Source organism: Delphinus delphis, chromosome 3, assembly GCF_949987515.2.
Source record: "Delphinus delphis chromosome 3, mDelDel1.2, whole genome shotgun sequence".
Classification (NCBI taxonomy): Eukaryota; Metazoa; Chordata; class Mammalia; order Artiodactyla; family Delphinidae; genus Delphinus; species Delphinus delphis.
The window spans coordinates 19,143,673-19,162,933 of NC_082685.1; the positions used below are offsets into that span (position 1 = coordinate 19,143,673).

The 19,261-nt window shown below is 48.3% G+C and overlaps 1 protein-coding gene across 4 annotated transcripts in view; it reads right to left on the bottom strand.

The window, feature by feature from the left end:
* Positions 1–9,557, bottom strand: part of RASGEF1C (RasGEF domain family member 1C) — a 98,101-nt gene extending 88,544 nt beyond the window's left edge. For 2 of the 4 annotated variants that reach the window (XM_060006753.1, XM_060006750.1), the window contains exon 1: positions 7,102–7,125. The gene's annotated coding sequence lies outside the window, so the exon portion shown is untranslated. Of the gene's footprint in view, positions 1–7,101; positions 7,126–9,438 lie in introns of those variants that run through there. The other 2 variants (XM_060006752.1, XM_060006751.1) reach the window with 2 other exon arrangements.
* Between the last annotated feature and the right edge of the window lie 9,704 nt (positions 9,558–19,261).

Sequence of the window (19,261 nt, forward strand, 5' to 3'; positions counted from 1 at the left end):
GCAGGATATGCTACAAGTATATATATTCAAGCTCACTGGATAATTCTCAGCTGTTCTGCAAACTGGTCATACCAATTTACACTCCCACACATAGATCAGAAGGGTTTCTACTGATCCACGATGTCTCCAGCATTTATTACCCCACATATTAAATTTGCTTATTGAATGAGTGTGCAATAGTGTTTCTTTCTTAAATATTTGATAGAATTCACTGGGAAAGCCACGTGACATTTTCTTTCTGGGAAAGTTTTTAATTATAAATTCAATTTCTTTAACAGAAATAGAATTGTTCAGATTTTCTACTTCTTCTTGTGTCAATTTTGGTTTTGTCTTTCAAGGCATTTGTTCCTTTTATCAAATGTATTGATATAAAGTACTTCATAAAAATCCCTTGTTATCCTTTTAATGTCTGTAGAATATTGATAAATTGTATTTTCGCCTAGTTAGTCTTAGAATTTATCAATTTTATTAACCTTTTCAAAAGGTTTTTTTCTCTACTGTTAGTTTTCTATTTCACTTATTTCCATTCTAATGAGAATGTTTATAAACAACCTGACACACCTTGCCTGATAGATAGTAAGCAGTCAGAGAGGCACTCCTGGTTGAGCCCAGCTCAGCCATGAAACTGGGCAGCTGCTTAGCATGTGGGTGGTCAAATGAATGGACAGACAGGTGGCTGAGCAGAGAGTAGAGGCCTCATAAAGACAGAAAAGAGGGCAGGCCACACTACTTAAGAATAGCCCAGGCTGTAAACATCTCAGACCATAAATAGCATAGACCAAGTGCCAAGGCCCACACTGGCTAGATTACCCTGCAAAGTCCACTTACATCCCTGAGCCTCTGTTTCCTCAGAGGAAAGGAAAGTAGACGGAAGTTGCTGTGAGGCCACAGGTACACAGCTGCTGGCACTGTGCAGGTGCTTCAACCATCAAAGACAGAAGTGGCCATTTAATTACTATTTTTTAGCCAGACTCATGTACTTTTGAATGTTGCCTGGATTTAAAAACAAAAAATGAACAATTTACTGACCAAATTAACCAAGTACATAATGACTCTGCAGGGGCAATATTTAGCTGATTCCAAGAGGCTGCATTCCTTCCAGTCCTTGGCGAGATCCCTTGTTTATAAGGCAGGAATTCACCAATTAGGATGATCCCTGGTGCCAGGACTGAAAGGCCTTTAACTGACAACACTGGAGCCTGTGTTAGCTTTACTCAAAAATAATAAAATGAAGGTGACACCCCCCACCCCAAGTTCATGGACCTTTCACAGGTTAGTCCATAAGACTCTTCCTGGCTAAGTTTATGTGGTTTGGCAGTTTGGGGTATACCTGGTGGTGCCTGGGGTAGTATGACCCTAAGGAAATCACGGAGATGACGTGACACACACGAGAGGGCTCCTTTCTACAGGCCCCGGCCCCAGGGAGCTCTGCAGGGCAAAGGAGGGTCAGGCCACTTTTCGTCATCATTACCAAAAGTGAGGGATGCATGCTGGGTCACCAGGAACGGAAGGGAATAAGCACAGAGTGGATGCCTCTTTTGCACCAGGCACCGGCATTATGGGCCCCATTTGGTGTTTGAAATCCAAAGTGATCCTCGGAGTGTAAGAGCAGTCACCCAGTGAGGAAGCAGTGGGTTCAAACCCCAGTCTCTGTGACCTGGGTGCCTTGTGCTATCTCTGGTTCCCTCGGGAATCTTTGGGGGCCCTGCATGAAAGGGGCATGGTGGGGCACCTTTGCAGAAAAAGAGAACCCTCTGAGGTAGAGCCAGGCCCACAGGGCCAGGCCCAAAGGCCAAGGGTGTATTGACAGTAACAGGAAGGAGACTGGGAATGATGCCTGAAGGATGGGAAGGGAAATGGAGGCCAGAGCCTAAAATTTCCAGAGGATGCCTGACGAAAGCCTTCAGCCCCAGGTTCCTCAGCCTCTCCCCGCAAAACCCCTCCCCTCATGCTCCTGGCAGATGCCCTGGCCTCCAGGAGGGCACAGGACACACAGTCCGAAGGTGACATGCATCACAGTTGGTAATTTTAAAGCAATTTCAACCCAAAACAGTTAACCTGAATCAAGTTTTGAGAAAGGAGTCCAATAAACCCAGGTTATCAGAGAAAATTCATGTAGATCCTTCAAAACAACACAGGAAATATCAACCAAAAAATATGAAGAAACCATTGTGGATTAAACAGACTCTAACAGACACGACAAACAAGGGCAATACCTGATCACTGATTGGATCTTGGATATAAAAATAAGACCCATAAAACATCACTGGGGCAACTGTTGAAAGCTGACTATGGACTGTTTATGAGAAACGTGTTAATGTTAAGTTTCTTGAGTGTGATACCTGAATAGAGGTTTTGTAGGAGAACATCCTTGTTCTAAGGGGATGCTGATGTCTTTAGGCAAAGGGCATGATTCCAGTAACTAACTCTTCAATGGTTCAGCAAAAGTAATGAGCAATGAGATAAAGCACATGCTCCAAGATATTAACAAGTGAGGTATTTAGGTGAAGAGTACATCATTCTTTATGAAGCTTTCCAAGTAAAAAGTTTGGGGACATCTCTGGGCCCCCATAGTTAACAGCAATCAGCTAAATCCAAACCTCTCCATAAAGATGAACCAAAAGAGCAAATAAAAGCACCCACACCCAGGCCTGGAACATGATCAGGAGGCAGGCTGCTGCCTACCTGAAATTGGTATGAAAGAGACCCAACTTGCAGAGCCTGCTCCAGAGCCCGCTGGTATTGAGGGTCAGGCAGAGACCACGTGGGAAAGAGGAGCAGGGAGCTAGGTCCAAGACCTTAGAAAAAATAACACCAGAAGGAGAAAGTCCCACCTGCATGGGGAAATTCTGAGAGCAGGTCTGAGACCAGGGGGGATCAAGGCACTGAATACTAGGGAATTGAAAGGGGACAAAGTGTGTGGGACCAGAGGCGGCTGTCTTGGAACTGTCCTGCTTCTAGGAGATGTGGCTCTGAAGTAGAGGCCCTTGGAGGTTTGGTGATAGTAGATAGGAAGAAGTAGCATGGAAATTCAAGGACCTACAGAAGCAAAAGTAAACACAGAAGACACATAACCATCCCAAAGCCTTAAAGACACCAAGTAGGGATACTGCGCTTCTCTAAACCAACAGAAGAGGGAATTCTTGAACTAAGAAACCTGATGTTATCCATATGACCAACTCCTGCCTACATTCATTTTATTATTACCAGTCCCAGGTAACCTAAAGACATTTCTAAGTTAACAGAAGGTAACAGACAATACCCATACAAACCAATTTAAGGTTGACAACCATTTAAGAATGACAATCATTCTCCCCACAAATCAATTCACAGGGGAACAATTTAATAATGCCCCAACTTGAACTGCCTTAAGAAAAGATTCATATATGAAAAATAACATCTGAAGTATAAATTTGATACGGACCAAAAAATAGGTAAACGTGAAACTAGAGTTTCCCAAACTCAGGAAAGAAAATGAAAGACAAAATCAACTCAGAACTGAACACTAAATTAGAAGCTCTCTTAGGGAGAATAGATTTGACTGAAAATTTTTTAAATGCTCATTGAGGAAATGAATGAAAACAACCACAAAACAGCAGTGAAGAGAACCATAAAGAAAGTGATAGATATAGAAGACAGGCAAAAAAAAAAAAAAAAGATCTAGCATACAGACATATTACTGGAAGAAAAAAATTTTAACATTTAAAATTATTATCCAAGAAAACTTTCTGGAAATGAAAGAAGACTTGACTCTGCATAGTCAAAGCCCCCACTTATACTTGAGAAAACATCTCAAATGCTCAACTCCAAGACTTTTCCTAGTAAAATGATTAGACGTTAAAGGTAAAGAAAAAAATAATCCTTTGGAGCTCTAAGAAAAATGATCAAGTCACTCACAAAGGGAAGGAAGGCATGTTTATTTCAGACTTCTTGTCAACAACATGTAAGAAATACCATCCAGAGCAGCATTTTAACAAACTCAAGGAAAGAAAGTGTAGGTCAGGATCCTATAACCAGCCAAGCTATCATTCAAGTATCAGGGTTACAGAAAACATATTGAACATGAAAGAAATCAGGGACTATTGAACTCATGAGCCCTTCCTGGAAAACCCATTGGAAGCTAAGCTTTATCAAACCAAGAGATGACTGGGGAAACTTTAGCAAAAAGAAATATTAGCAAACAGAATCCAACACCATTGTGGTGGACAGACTCTAGGGTGACCATGATTCCTATATCTCCTGGTATTCATGCCTTGGGTGCGGATGGAACCTTTGACATTCCTCTAGCCAACAGAATATAGAAAAAGTGATGGGATATCACCTCCTGATTCCCCTGCACAGGACTCTGTCTAGCAAATTTACTCTAGAGGCTCTCTTTGCTGGCCTGATAAAGAGGCCATGCTGGGGAAGCCCATGTGGCAAGAACCACAGGTGGTCCCCAGGAACTGTGGGTGGCCTCCAGAAGCTGAGAGCAGACTCCAACCACCAGCAAACACTTAAGCTGTCAGTCCTGCAACCACAAAGAACTGAAGTTGGCTAACAACCATATGAGTGGAAAAGCTAATCCATTCCTAGTTAAGCCTCTGGATGAAAACCCAGTCCTGGCTAACACCAGCAGGAACCCAGCTAAGCCACGCCTGGACTTCAAATCTACAGAAACTATGAGATGATATATGTGTGTTATTTTAAGCCACTACATTTATGGTAATGCATTACACAGCCATAGAGCAATAGATAGCTAATCCAACCATATCAAAATATATCATGCCTAGTGGTTTCTATTCCATGAATGCAAAGATGGCTTAATATTGATATTAATAAATTTTGTGTCTTATTGTTTGCCTCACTCTCATCCCAGACCTGATATTAGGAAATCCATTAATATCATTCATCTTATTAATTATGCTAAGGAGAAATATCATAATTGTCTCCACAGATGTCTTCAACAAAAATCTATACCCATTCCTTACTTTAAGAAACCACCCAATAAAATAGAAATTAATGGATACTCCATATATATATATATATACATATATATATATTCGTACCCTAAAGTCAGCATCCTTCTTAGTGGAATAAGTATTAGAGGTCTTTTTACTAAGGTCAAGAGCAAGGTAAGAGTCCCTATTATATCCAATATTTAATACTGAATTAGAGGTTTTTAGCTAATTTAATTAGATAAGAGAAAGCAATTAGATGCATAAAAATCAGTAAAGAAGTAAAACTATTTCAATTTTCACATGACAGAATATATGAACTATCTAACAGAGTCTAACAACAAAATAAATTTAATGAGGTAGATAGATATAAAATAATATACACGTAGACAATAAGAAGTTACAAGATATAATGGAAAAAAACCTTTTATAATAGCAACAAACAAGGTAAAATACTCATGAATAAACCTGACAAAGAATGTGAAGAAAACTTCTAAATGCTCCTGAAAGTGGTCTTGAACAAGTAAAAGGTTAAATAGTCTTGAACACAAAGGAAGACATTCCTTGTTTTTGGATAAGATGACTCAACTTCATAAAAACATCAATTATCCTGAAGTTATACATAAATTTAATACGATCCTAACAAGAGATACCAGCAACATGTTGGAATAGCTAGGAAATTCCTGAAATTAAAAGCAGTGGAAGGAGGATTAGCCCTACCAGATATCAAAACACAATAATGGGTATTGAGTTCAATCTCTTTCCTCTGTTGCAATAGTTGTAGATAGTCTTCCTTGCTGTTCATACACACACACACACACACACACACACACACTGTAATTCCTACGTGTGAGACCAGCATATGATGGGACAGAGGTGTGAGACAGACTAGAAAGCCCAGAAATAGGTCCAACTGCATTTGGATGTTTAGTATATGATACAGGTGTATTTCAGATCACTTGGAGAAAAGATGGCCTTTTAAATAAATCGTGTTGGGATAGAGGGATAGACATTTGGAAAAAGATTACATTGGATCTGTAAACTAAGTACAAAACCAAACGAGTATTGGAAAACATAGGTGAATTCCATTACAACTGAGTGTGAGAAAAGCCTTTCTAACTAGGATTCAAAATCTAGATGCAATAAATGAAGGATGATTAAATCAACTATCTAAAAATAGAAAGCTTTTAATGGCAAAACCCACCATAAACAAGTTAAAAAAACCCTGGGAGAAATAGTTGCAATATAACAAAGATAAAGCACTAAATAAATATCTCTAATATGTATTTTGAACAAATTTTTAAATCCAAGTTAAAGAATCTCCCCAAATGCAAAAGGAAATGGACAAAATATATGGACAGGCAATTCGCAGAAAAAGGTACTCAGATGACTCGTAAACAAATGAAAAGCTGTCTAATTTCACTCATAATAATAGGAATGTAAATTAAGATGCACTGAAATACTATTTACTGGCTCTTAGATCCACGAGGGTGTGGGAGAAATAGACACTGTGATACCTTGCTGGTAGGAGTGCAAAATTTGGGAAGAGGGGAATCGAGAATAGTTAACAAAATAAATATTTATTTACTCTTCCTTCTTGGAATTAATAATATGCTTCCACAAACACAAGCAACCTATAGGCAAGGTTATCCATTACCCCACTATTTTTAATAGCAAAGGCCTGAAAAAAACCAAATGCCCATCCATAAGACAGTTGAATAAGTAGGGAACAGCCTCAGAATGGAGTACTATGTGGCTCTACAAAAGAATGAGGGAAGTCTCTGTGAACTGGTAAAAAGATATTTTTAACTGAAAAAACCAAGGCACAAAAAAGATGTACATGCTAACTTTTGTAATAATGCATGAGTGGCTTATTTTGCAAAAGAGACCCAGCAAGAATAAACCAGAAATGATTTCAAATGATTACCCATGGTATGGGAACAAGAAGGAAGAAACAGGGATGGGATTGAGACTTCTAAGTACAGCTTTTCTTCTTTTCTTTTTCTTTTTTTTAGTTTTGACCTTTGGACCATGTAAAACAAATGTTTTACATATTCAAAAAATAAAAGTATATCATAAAGACTAAAGGGAAAAAAACCCACCAAACTGTGTGCAAACACAAACAGATGAAACTAATGGTATATCAAATTGAGAACATACTCACATAGTGATGACTTTAACAGCCAAAGAAATCCTGAACTTGACCTGGTAGATTTTGATTGGTAGTGGTTTGGATGTAGTGATTCTGAAACTATTCTGGGTGTATTCTAGGATTAAGCAAATTATTACATATATTTATATTCTGTGGGAACCAGGTTCTTACTGTGGGAGAACGGACATGGAAACATTAACTTTTAGTTTTAAAGAAAGAGCTCTTGGCTCAGTCCACTGAGAAGGCCTAGAGCCAATGACGCCAAGGTAGCAATGAGCACATCTAATGCCCAGATACTGGTTTCTAACCCCACTCCCAAGCCCCACTGAAAGACACCAAGGCTTCTTGAGAAATGGCTGACTCTAGGTCTGAGTCAAAGTACAAGTGAGAGCTGGAATAATATTCAAAAACTTATGGGAACATGTCAAAGGATGCAGAGACCAACCTGAACACCCAGCCCAAACAGCCAGCATCTCTTCTCTACAAATTCGGGGCAGGCAGGTACTCCTTCCCCTGCCGGGTGCAGGGAGATCTGAGATTGGCGCCCAGAAGGATGCAGGAAGTGGGGCAGTGCTTGAGACCAAACCAGGCTCTCTTGTCCACCGCAGCTAACAACTCCACCACCTGCCGAAGACCCTGCCCTTCTCATGCCCCTGGCCTTGCCAGGATGGCAGACTCCACATCCAGCAGCCAGTTGTCTCATCCTTGAAAACCCCTGCTCCCTCTCCTGCCCCCTGCAGTCCTCTCCACCCACCTCAGGGAAGTCCTTTCAATACTCACAACTTTAAACCCTCCAGGGTCTGCCCACTGCACCCAGAGGAAAATTCAAACTCCACAGCTCACATAACTGGCTCTGTTCCAGCTCCTCCAACCCACCACCTGTGCCTGCTTCAGGGGCCTTGCACCCTCAGATCTTTTTGTGGGAGTTCACATCACAGCCAGTGGTCACTGCTCAGAGACACAGTCCCTGACCAGGATAAGGCTCCCCACCCCCCTCCCCCAGTCCCTACCCTAATTACCCGGTTTTATTTTCTTCCTACCACTTACCTTCTGCCATGACCTTGGTTTTTCCCTTGATTACTTGTTCAGCTTCCTTCTCCCACACCTGCTTGTAAGCACTCACTGGGGCCAGGAGCAGATACCATACAGTAGGAGCTCCACGGATGCTCTAGGCGAGTGAGTCAACAACCCCAGCCACTCCCCTGACTCAGTGGCTGGAGTATGGCTTTTGGAACCAGTCCTACCACCGTTGAAACCCCCGCTTTGCCACTTCATGGTCCTGAGACCTTGAATAAGTCCTGTCACCTCTCTAAGCCTCGGTTACTTCAACTCTAAGATGGGGACACAGCACCTGCCCTGCAGGAAAATCTTCCCAGGACACTTCTCTGACTCCTAAGGCTCAGCAGAACACCTGCCTCAGGGGCCCAGGAGGCAGGGGCGGGGGAGCAGGGGTGAGCCTCTCCACCACCCCAAGCTGGCTTGTCTGTCTTTTCAACATTTCTCCCCACGCTGAGCCTGGGGCAGGGTCGGGAGCCTCCCCTTGCCTCTTCCCCTCCCCGCCTCCCTTTCCCCACCTGAACACAGAGAGGAGTGGACTACGGGTTCCCTGGCCCTGCCTGCCGTCACTGAGTGAGGGACACACCCAGAACCCGGAGCTGACCCCACTGTCCCTGCAAGCTCTCTGGCGGCAGCATTGATCCTTTCCTCAATCCGATCCCAGCTTCAGAGACAACACCACCCTCTTCTCCCACAGACAAGGCCCTTTCCCTTCTTCGCAACCACTCGGCAGGTCAGCCTTACTGTTCCTATTTCGCAGCTCGGGAAACTGAGGTCTAGTGTTGGGGAGGCCTTGGGTCCAGGCTGGCTTTTCTTTCCTGACACCCGAACAACTGAGGAAGCTTGCTGCTCGCGCCGAGTCAAGTGGAGGGGCGCGCGCGGCACAGCCGGGTCTCTAGCCACGGCGGCTGGGGGTGTGCCCTCCGCCGGTCCCCTCCCGGTCGCCACCCCTGCCCACGCACCCGCGCCCCTCGGGGCACACTCCCCGCGCGCCTCGCAGCCCCTCCCATCTTCCACCACCACTGCCGCGAGGGCTGCACACTCCCGCGCGCCGTGGCTTCACGGCCGGCCGGCCGGCCGGCCACGCGCACTGTCACCCGCGCGTCCACTTGTGCCCCAGGTCAACCCTGCGCGTCCCCGCGCAGCGGCCCGGACACCCGCCGTCCCGTCAGGCTCGCAGCCCCGCACCTCCGCGTCGCGACCTACCAGGCACTCGCGCCCCGCCGCCGCCGCAGCCCCTCCCAGAGCCCCTGCCCGCAGCGCCCGTGTCCCGCCCGGCCGTGCCCAACTCACCGGCTCCCGGTGCGCCCAACCCCGGAGCCCGACCCATGGGCAGCGCCCGCCGCGCCCGCTGCCAGCCGCGGCGCTGCGGACCCGGGCCGCTGCCCGCTGCCTGCCGCCCGCGCGGCTCCTGGGCGCAGCCCGCCTTGCGCTGGCGGCCGGCCCTGTAGCAGCGCGGCGCGGCGGCCCCTCGCGGCAGCAAGGGGAAGCGCAGGGCGGGCAGGGCGAGGGGAGGGGCTGCGGGAGCCCCTGCCGGGAGGTCCCATTCCCATTCCCTCCTGAGGCCTCCCATACCCGAGGTGTCCCTGCTCACCAGGCCTCTCCTCTGCTGCAGGCCTCAGGGTCAAGGCAACACGTCCAGACTTGCATTCAGAACCCTCAGCTGTGACTCGCCTCCCACCCCCGTGGAGGGGGACCCACTACAAGCATCAGATGCCAACCCCCTCTGCCACAGCATGGCTCCTGCTGGACTCTGCACCTGAACTGCCCCCCCACCGACTCCCTCACCTGGAAAACCCCTGACACCCTAAAATCTGGTTCATCTCTTTTCCTCAAGGCTAGGCTCTGGCCACCCCTCTGGACTCTGCTCCTGAGGTGGCTACTGAACTGTGGTTTGTCTGTGCCCCTGTGTCTGGTGGGCACAGGGTGGGCATCAAAGGGTGGGGAAGAGTGCTCCTCAACCCCCAAGCGGCTTCTGTAGGGGAGGTGGTCCCGGGAACTGGCCCACTGGGAGGGTGGGTCACCACTGTGAAGACACTGGGCTACTAAGAGGATAACTAAGAGGATAACCGGTGTGCTATTTCACTTTTAGAATGGAGGAGGGCGCCTGAACAAGATCCAGTGACCTTTCTCAGCTGGCTCCACCTGGACATTAAATGTGTCCTGGTTTGCCCCAGTGTAGAGGTCAGGATAGCTGTCTTCTGCTTTAGTCAGGACCTGCCTGAGGAGATGTGGCAGGTCACCCAACCCAACTAGCTTTAGCAAAAATAATTTATTGGCTCATGAAGCATTAAAAGTCCAGGTATTCTGCTTTCAGGAATAGTTAGATGCAGACGCTTAAACATTATGAATAGGAATCCACCTCTCCCATCTCCCAGAGCTTCTATGGCAGAATGGCCCCTAGCAGCCCTGGGTTGACACCCTCAGAAAGAGCACACGTGCCTGATATTCCCAAGAGAGCCCAGAGCTGCCACACGGGCTCTGAGGAGGCCAGTTCTGGCTATTTCCAAAGACCTGAAGAATGAGGGTTACAGGCCTGGGTGTTGCTTCCCTGGAGCTGAGGGTGAAGTAGCCCTTGTGCTAAGCCTGATGATGGAGCAGGGCTCTGCTCTAGCATGCCCCAAGGGCTGTTTCCAGGAGACTGGACAAATGAAAACAACAGAGTCCAGCCAGTATCTTGCACAGTTGGCAAAACTGAGGCCTGGAGACAGCAGGCATCTGCCTGGGGCTCATAGATGTATTAGGGCAGGTGGGTTGGTTGGGCTGGGCAGGGAAGCAGCAGGGCCTTGTGACAAGGCTAGGGCCAGAGGCTGGTCCCAGTGAGGGTCATGCCTGAAACCAGTGCTGATGACCAGGCTGTGGTGCAGGGGAAGAAGAAACAGAGGCAGGTTGGGGGAGGTTCCCAGCACAAAGATTCACCTCAGGGCTTAGGCGCTAAGGCCAGTCCTGAGGCCAGTGGGTCTTCTCTGATTCTCACCCCATGCCCCAAACCCTCAGGTCAGGCCTCAGAGACATGCTGGGGTTCTAGGGAGAGAGGGCTGCATGAGAGGACTCAGAAGAGCTGGCCCACTCACCCGTGACACACTGAGGCCCGAGCAGCACTTCAGGGCCCCCTCACAGACTGTAGCTCAGAGGAGGAGGGCCAGTCTCTCCCTATCCCACCCCACCCCTCTCTGTGAGCAAAGGCTTGGGGACCACTGAGGCACTGCTGTCATGCTGGGTGCAGGGTTGGGGCTGCTTGGAGTTGGGGCAGTGCTTGGTGTGGTGGAGGAACTGAAACCTGTGAACTTGCTTGTGGCCACAGCACATGTTCCAACTGCCTGAGTGAGGCAGGGCTATGCCTGGGACAGGGAAGAAGGCCATGTCTCCTGAGGTCTCCTGCATCCTGTCTCGCTGCTCCGGAGGTCAGGTATGTGTTGAGAGTACAGCATGTGCTGCAGTCACCACCTCCCAGCAGCTCCTTCAGCCGAGCCTCAAGGCCAGCAGGGAGTTCTGCTCTGAGCTGTCCCCAGCTTGGCGGACACTGGCTGCAGGTGCCGTGGCTAGACCCTGGGAGAGGTCTGGCCCCATGCAGGCATCACATTTTCCCGGGCCCCTCCCCAGCCTACCTGCATCCATCAAGTCCCTTTGGCCTGTGCTGCCCCAGCCTACCTTCCCACTCCAGAATATGCCCAGGGACTAGTCCCCGGAGTGTCCGGTGTTGGGACAGAGGGTGAGCAATCCCGAGAGCTATCATCTCAGTCTACTCTGCCCCAGCCCCGCCTGGGACACACCTCTGGTGGATATTTCCTGAGGGCCTATGTGTGCTCTGCACCATGCCGGACACTAGGATACCACAGCGAGCAGGACATGGGGTTCTTGCCACTTCAGAGCCCACAGTTTAGGGAGAGGAGACTGAAAACTAACCACACAAACAAAAGAATAATAAAAATGATAATTTCAGAGAATCCTAAGTGCCATGAAGTCACCAATACAGGGTGAGGTCTTTGAGTGTGTCCGGGGCTACTTTACATGGAAGGGCTCAGGTAAGGTCCCTCTTGACACATGGGGTTTGGGCTGAGACCCTAAGGAGGAGTCAGCCCTACAAGGTCTGTGGGAACATTGTTCTTAGCAGAGAGGATAGCAGGAGCAAAGACCCTGTGGCCAGCTTACACTCCTCTTTTGTGAGAAAGACAGGAGGCAGTTGTGCCTGGAGAGTAGGAGAGGGTGCGGGAGAGTACAGAAGCCCAGGCGGAAGGGGCCAGGGTCAGGTCGGGGCCTCCTGGGGGTAAGGAGCTGGGACTCTGTTCTTTGCGTGTGGCCCAGGGGCGGGCTCCACCTCAAATCTGTCAGCAGCCCCTCTAGCCGGAGGTGTACTGGTCGTGACGCCCATGAGACCTTTCCCAGCAGCCCCAGTCACTGCCTTGGTTGCCCATGGTCCAGATGGCACCTCCCACCCACATACGGCTCTGGGACCACCTGAATTTGTCCCACCAGCCCAACACTGGGATGGCGGGGCTGGGGTCCTTGTCCACTGAGGAGGCCACTGCTGGAGCTGCTGCACTGAAGTACACATGAGGGAGGGAGGCAGGCAGGGGACATCTGAGAAGCACAGACCCGGGGCAGGGGCAGGGGGCTGGGGGACTGGGTGATGGGAAGATGAGGAGAAAGTATGAGAAATCAGAGGCAGCTGGGGTCTGGCCAGGGTGGATGGGGGATTTGCTGAGACTACGGGGCCAGGGAGCTATTAGGGGACATCTGGAGGCAGCTGGATCTGTGGGTGCAGTCTGAGGTAGGCCCTCATAGGTGAAGGAAGGAGATCCTGTGGTCCCAGCTGCTGTAGACACTCAGGCAGTAGCCAGAGCCTGTGAGGGCCTCTGCAACATGTCGGCCCCAACTCTTGGCCCAGCTGGAGCAGGTGACTCAGGAACGAGCCTGACACCAAGCGGGCTGCCAAGCACCGGCACCAATAATCAGAGAACAGTGAGGACAATTTTGGCCTCTGGGCAGTGCATTTTATTAGTGAAACCCACAACTCATCCATTCTTGGATCTGGTGAAAACTCATCCTCTCTCGCTGCCCCGGAGGTCAGATCTGTGTTGAGGGTACAGCATGTGCTGCAGTCATCACCTCCCAGCAGCTCCTTGAGCCGAGCTGGCTCTGGTGAAAACTCTGCAAACTTACTATGAGGGCAAATCTCCAGGGGAAAGTCATCACATGGCCAGCCACTGGTGGGGGGTAACCGTTATGGACTGAACGTGTCCCACTCAAATTCATATGTTGATTGTGAATCTCTATATTGTACACCTGCAACTTATATAATATTGTACATCAACTATACTTCAATTAAAAAATCTACTATGGGGCTTCCCTGGTGGCGCAGTGGTTGAGAGTCCGCCTGCCGATGCAGGGGACACGGGTTCGTGCCCTGGTTCGGGAAGATCCCACATGCCGCGGAGCGGCTGGGCCCGTGAGCCATGGCCGCTGAGCCTGCGCGTCCGGAGCCTGTGCTCCACAACGGGATAGGCCACAACAGTGAGAGGCCCACGTACCGCAAAAAAAAAAAAAAAAAAAAATCTACTATGTATCATATAAATGAACTGCAAGGATATATCGTACAGTACAGGGAATATAACCAATACTTTATAATAACTTTAAATGAAGTATAATCTATAAAAATTTGGAATCACTATGTTGTACACCTGAAACTAATATAATATTGTAAATCAACTATACCTCAATTAAAACACAGTTCATATGTTGAAATCCTAAGCCCCAAGGTATTTGGCGGTGGGGCCTTTGGGAGGTGAACAGGTCATGAAGGTAGAGCCCTCATGAATGGGATTATCACCCTTATAAAAGGGACCCCACAGAGCTCCCTTGCTCCCTCTGCCATGTGAGAACACAGTGAGAAGGTGGCCATCTGCAACCTGAAAGAGGGCTCTCACCAGAACCTGACCATGCTGGTACCCTGATCTCAGACTTCCAGCCTGCAGAACTGTCAGAGAGAAATTTCTGTTATTTATAAGCCTTCTGGTCTGTGGTACTTTGTACAGCAGCCTGAGTGGACTAAGACAGTCACATTTAATGACTGTGTATAGACCAGGGCCCTGACCATCCACTGAGTCTGGGCAGGGATCAGGGAGGAGAGAGAGAGTGTGTATGCATGTATGCGTGTGCTTGTAATATGTGAGTGTGTGGCATGTGTGGTGCATGTGTGTGGGAGGTGAGTGTAGGTCTGGTCCCCATCACAAAGCTCCAGGCTTGGCTGGCTGAGGACAAAGGCTGGCATTACAGATGGGGGGGGGGTCCCTGGAAGCGGGGCGGGAGATGAGGTGCAGGTGGTTCATGTAGGAGAGGATCCCAGGGAGCTGGGGAAAAGAGGGAGGGTGAGATAGGGAAGGGTGGACAGCCCATAAAGGGTGCATTGTTCAGATGGTTACTGTCATGGCTGATAAAGGCCTAGACCCTTTAAGGAACTGTACAGGAAGTGTCTCAGCATTCTCCTGCTGGGCAGAGAATTTATCCATGTCCCCTCTACTTCCAGGTTGCTCCTGCATGAAGGCTGAGTGTACAAGCAAAATTCCTGAGGCAGAAAAGCATGAGCTTGAGGCTGGCCACCCCAGCACACGCACAGTGCCATCCACCCACCTGTGCTGAATGCAAGCAGGTGAGATTGAGTCTCGGAGTACAAAACTTGCCTGCTACAGGTCCCCGTGGGACACTCAGATTCCCTCAGGTCACCCCCTTTCCCACCCCTCCCAGAGTCCCCTTGCCTGCAGGCAGCACTTCTGCCAGCTAGGTGGCATAGCTGGGGGTGGCCACCCCTGCTGACTCCTTTCACTGCCTACTGGTTCAGTGGCATGAGGAGCCCAAAGTGGCCCAAAGGAGAGACTGAGGTTCGGAGGAGGCATTATTGGGTCCTGGGGGCAGTGTCCAGCAGAGCCTAAATCTGCAGGCCTGGAAAACACCTCCTGAGGGTCCTCAGCTCCCAAGCTTAGGGGAAAGTATGTGACATGATGGGCCCACCAGGTTCTTGTCAGGGGACTGATGGCATAAACCTCCCCTTCCGTCCTAAGTGCCCTTGGCACCTGCCACAACTTGAGATCTCATTTATCCAAGATGTCAAATGTCACTGTGCTTAGGAATCACCTGGAGCACATGAGGAGAGGCAGCGCCCCAAGACCCCCATCAAGACTCAGGTTTAGGGGTCTAGGTGGCCCCACAGTCTGTGCTTGTAACAAGAGCCCCAGGTGATGCTGATGCAGGCAGAAGATGGGTCACACTTCAAGAAATGCTTATTAAAAAGGGTACAGGGTGGGGGCTTCCCTGGTGGCGCAGTGGTTGAGAGTCCGCCGGCCGGTGCAGGGGATGTGGGTTCGTGCCCCGGTCTGGGAAGATCCCACACGCCGTGGAGCGGCTGGGCCCGTGAGCCATGGCCGCTGAGCCTGCGTGTCCGGAGCCTATGCTCTGCAATGGGAGAGGCCACAACAGTGAGAGGCCCGCGTACCGCAAAAATAAACCAAAGGGTAGGGCTTCCCTGGTGGCGCAGTGGTTGGGGGTCCGCCTGCCGATGCAGGGGACGCGGGTTCGTGCCCCGGTCCGGGAGGATCCCACGTGCCGCGGAGTGGCTGGGCCCGTGGGCCATGGCCGCTGGGCCTGCGCGTCCGGAGCCTGTGCTCCGCGGCGGGAGAGGCCACAACAGTGAGAGGCCCGCGTACCGCAAAAAAAAAAAACAACAACAACAACAACAAAAAAAAACCAAAGGGTACAGGATGATCCCTCCCATTTTTGGTGGGCAGAATAATGGCCCCCACAGATGCCCAAGTCCTAATCCCCAGAACCAGTGAATGTGTGACCTTACACGGTAAAAGGAACTTTGCAGGTGTGACTTAGTTAGGACTTTGAGATGGGGACGTTATCTTGGATTATCAGGGTGAGCCCCATATAATCAATGGGTGCTTAAAGGCAGAAGAGGGAGACAGAAGAAGAGTCAGAGAAAGATGTGAGTATGGAAGCAGGGTCAGATGCTACTCTGCTGGTTTTGAAGATGGAGCAAGGGGCCAAGAGCCAAGGAATGTGGGTGGCCTCTAGAGGCTGGAAAAGGCAAGGAAACGAATTCTCCCCTAGAACCTGTAGGAGGAACCAGCCTTTCTGACACCTGCTTTAAGCTCAGTGAGACCCATGTGAGACTTCTGATCTACAGAACCGTAAGAAAATAGACTTGCACTGTTTTGAGCCACTATTTGTGGTAATTTGCAATAGTGGTAAGGGGAAACTCGGACACCATTCCGCAAGAGAGGCATGGAGAAGGCAGGCAACTTATGCAGGTGGCACAACAGGGCGGGGGCCCAAACCCTGCATGCTTCCCATTAACTGCCCTGGGGGCGGGGTGGGAGGCAGGCAGGTCAGGATCAAGCTGCTGCCCGCCGAAGGGCCCACAACTGGGCAGAGTGGATGTGTTATGGACCCTCCCTGGGAGCTCATTTACAACACAGATGCCCAAGACCTTGGACTCAGAGGATCTGTGTGGGGCCCAGGAATCTGCATCACAGCATCAAAATGGTTTACCGACCTTCAATTGTTTAGAATTTATCAGCAGAAAAAGCACAGAAGGTGGTTTTAGGACATCCAAATATCCCAAATGTGACGCTGGCAACCTTGATCATGTAAAAGTGTGTGTGAGCAATGTGGCAGTGGAGCCCAGGTTTAACACCCATCTGGTCAAGTGGGACCCACAGAGGCTGCCACAGAGGCAGTGACGTGTGGTTACAGCTGCATTGTAGCAGGCTCACTCCAGTGTGGGGTAAAGGCCGGGCTGTGGCTGGACAAGAGTGGAAGCCAGAAGCCCCTCTAGGCCATCACAGCCACTGCTGAGCTATCTGTTGGAGATGGAGCCAAAAGGATTGGAGCCTCCTTTACCCAGGCAACTTCTTGTCCTTAGTTGTCAGCTCAGCTGGATTAAGTATTTGTGTCTTATTAATGGGACACGGGAGCCTCTCAGCAGGCGTTTGCTGAAAATGAAGGAGTTGCATGAGGGGAAGAGGGGACAGGAGGGGTCCTGGAAGTGGGGACCCCTGGGAAGCATCCTGGCCCAGCTGAGGAGTTCCGACATAGTCCTGTAGAAGGATGCATTTTGATTTTGTGCAGAGGCGGCAGTGTGTCCATGGGGAGTGGGGCTTTCTGCCTCCAGCTAGGCTGCTGGGCTGTTTCTAGACCAGTGGGTTTGGGAAGAGCCTCGGCCAGGCTGTCTGCCTATGCTCAGCAGGGCTCAGCCTCGTTCCACAGGCCCACAGCACACACAAGCCCCAAGTCCTCTCACTGCCACCACCACACTGCCTTAGTCTTTCCTGGTCTGATGGGTCCAAGGTGGCCCCTCACGGCTGTCACACCCTGCACTTCTCTGCTAGCTCACCCTCATGCGTTTGAAATTTGCTGCCTCCTGCTCTTCCCAGAATAAGCCCTGCCACTACCCAAAGGAAGCTCTTTTCTATTTAGTTTTCTGAGAGTCTAAAACCAAAACAAAAATATGTTATTTATTGAAACAGTTTCAATAAACACCCTTGCATTCGTGAATAAACAATACAATCTTGGATTCAGTTAGCATCTATGAAAAGGGCATAATCTTGATCTGTCTTTATTCAATTTTGGAATCAAGATTAATCCAGCCTCCTAAACTGAGTTGGGTGGCTTTTAAAATCTTGGATAAGTTAGTTTGTTTCTTGAAAATGAGTAAAAATTGATCTGTAAGATTAATTTTTTCTGGAGAGTATTTGGGGGTGGGAGGGTACCCTTTGATTACCATTTCACTTTCTCTGACAGCCACTGATCCACTCAAGTTTTCTGGAGGCCACCCAGAGCACACCCGCTCCTCTGGCCTCAGACCCCGTTTTTGCATGCTCTCTGGCTGTGGGAGCTTATGTTTTCTTCCTGCCTCCATTTCCCTGACTTTAAGATGGAGATGATACTGACCTCATGGAACTGTTGAGAAGATTAAATAAGCTCGTATGTGTGATGTGCATAGTACCATCATTCCTTGAGACAATTTCAGTGCTTTATATATCTATAGAAATTTGTCTACTTCTTGTAGATGATCACATTTATTAGAATACTGTATATTTTCTGTCTATAATAACTTCCCTTTTCCACTTTGTCACTTGCATATTATTTCTTGATCATATTTCTAGAAGTTTATCTAGCTTATTAATCTTTCAGATTTGCTGATTTTTTTCTCTCATTTTTATTTTCTAGTTTCTTGTCCCTGTCCTTATCTTTATTATTACTCCTTTTCCGTCTTTAGGCTTGCTCTGTTGCTCTTTTGTCAATCTCCTGACTTGAACATTGAACTCATTAAAAAAAAACTGTCCTGTTTTTCATAAATGTATTTAAGCCTTAGCTGGGTCAAATTTGGCATGCAGTGTTTTTCTGAGGTCATGCACTTTTAGGAATTTCATAATTTTTCTTATGATTTCCTCTTTCACCTAGATTGCTTTTAGAGTATTGTTTAGTTCCCAGATATGTGAGATCTTTTCAAATTTATTTTGAAATTTATTGCACTATCACAGAAAAAGTTGTGTATTTTTAACTTTGGAATTTATTGAGGCGTCCTCTGTGGCCTGGTGTATAGTCAATTTCCTTTAAATTCTATGTGTGATCAAAAGGAATTTGCCTATTGGGTATAATATTCCCTATGAGTCCAAGTTTAATAACTGTGGCATTCCAGTCTTCTAGATCTCTGCTAATTTTTCACTTACTTGACCTGTCAATTTCTGAGAGGAGTGCATTCAAATTTCCACTACATTTTATAAGTTATTTCTCCCCAGGGTACTGTCAATCATTACACACACACACACACACACACACACACACACACACACACACACACACAGATTCTTTAGTAGGTTTCTCTGATGTCATGTGGACACATTTATCCACACGAATGCTGCCTATTATAAACACTACTAACATATCCACATTTAATAAAGTATTTATGTATATGTCTATGTATACTTCTTTGTCTTTAAAGTACATGCATATACCTCATTATACACGAGTTTACAGACACTAAAAAAGTCTAGGGGACTTCCCTCGTGGCGCAGTGGTTAAGAATCTGCCTGCCAATGCAGGGCACACAGGT